Below are 1,859 nucleotides of genomic sequence, written 5' to 3' on the forward strand. Positions count from 1 at the left end.
CGGGCCTTCAGTTCTGTCCTGTAGCTGAACAAGGTCTGCAGGAAAGCGCTGGAGGAAGACACCAACACCACAGCTGCTTCCTGAACTACACCTCCTGCTTCGCTGATGCTTCCCAAGCCCCCCAGCTTCCCATCACCTTATGGCTGGGGTGATAGGAACAATGTTTCCCTCCCAGGAAGTCAGCCCCTGACACTGTAGCCCCTGCTGGCACCTGAGCTGTGTCTGCCACTCCCCTTCCTTAGGCACCTGTGGCTCGGCCTGCAAAGACAAAGAGCGCTGTGCTCACAGGCTTCAGAGGCCCTTCCTCCTTCTAGACCATCTCTTTTCCAGATGCCTATGAGTTGGTATTTCTCCTGGCCAGAGAACGACACTGGAAACACTGACCACAAAGCATTCTGACCCTTATTACTCAGTGTGTTTTTTCCAGGCAGCCCAAAAGGTTATGTTGGGTTTTACGAGCTGTGGAGGATCACTGGGGCTGTACCACCTAAAAAAATGCTGAACCCACAAAAACCACAGGGTTGGAATGGCCAGGTGACTCCACCCTCAGGCGAGCCATAGAGGTGCAGTGGAAGCTCTGCTACCTGTGCCCAGCTTGAGTGTTATGGCCAACCTTGGAGCACGGGAAGACTCTTTTAATATATTTTAATTGTCCCCATGTGTGATGTAGTCCCTAAATATTTTCATCTAAAAACTTCACTACCCATTTGAAGGTGACATAGTTTCAGATATTACATTTTTTAAAGTGTATATATGTATGTATATGTGTATGTATGTACGTATGTATTTATTTATTTATTTGGTACAGGGTCTCACTGTGCAGCTTGGACTTGTAGTGATCTTCCTGCCTCAGCCCCCTGTCTTCAGCACTGGGATTACAGGTGTGTACCACCACACTCGGGTTTGGTGGCCTGCTCGGTGCACCCAGGTTTCAGGGCTGGCACAGCATGCAGTACTGGGGATCAAACCCAGGTCCTTGCACTTGCCAGGCATGCACTTTGACCACCAAGCTATTGCCCCAGCCAGTTTCAGATATTAAAGGTTAATGATTCTTTTTTATTTTTCTCTAAAAATAGCTAGCTAAATAAATAAATAAATAAATAGGAATTTATTTTTTTTTAAATTTTTTTTTAACATTTATTTAGTGTGTGTGTGTGTGTGTGTGTGTGTGTGTGTGTGGCCAGCTCAGCCCACCAGGGGGCGCGACTGGCTGGCATGTGGTGCTGGGGGATCGAACCGCGGTCCCTGTGCTTTTCCAAGCTTCTTCCAAATAGGTGCTTATTTAAAAATAGGCCATCAGCTCTGAGATGAGTTCAAGGCATTTGCCTGAAGTGACCAGAAGCAAGAAGCTCTTTCAGTATCCATAACCATATTAGAAGTAAACACCTCAAATTAGCAACACAACACTAGGATCAAACAACAATGCAAAGCCCTAATGACAGAGATCTTCCCAAACAAGGCCTGGTAGTGCCTCCCTGTGATCTCAGCCACTTGAAAGTCTGAAGTAGAAATATCACAAGTTTAAGACCATCGCAGGCAATTTAGCATGACCCTGTCTCCAAAGATAACAAGGGCTGGGGATATAGGTTGGTTGTAGAGCATCCCTGGATTCACTCCGCAGTAGCACACATGTCCACACACAGGCATCCGCCCCCGAAAGATCTTCTCAAGTAAAAGTCACTTGAGGCCAGGTATGGTGGCACACACCCGTAATCCCAGCACTTGGAAGGCTGAGGCAGGGGGATCAACTCAAATTCTAAACCAGTGTGAACTAAAATAGTGAGACTTTGTCTCAGACAAACAAAAAACAACAAAAAAACATTTGAAAATTTAAAAATATATATGACTCTTTTTGAAAT

The sequence above is a fragment of the Octodon degus genome, unplaced genomic scaffold (assembly GCF_000260255.1).
Source record: "Octodon degus isolate 3935 unplaced genomic scaffold, OctDeg1.0 scaffold00065, whole genome shotgun sequence".
In the NCBI taxonomy this organism is placed as follows: Eukaryota; Metazoa; Chordata; class Mammalia; order Rodentia; family Octodontidae; genus Octodon; species Octodon degus.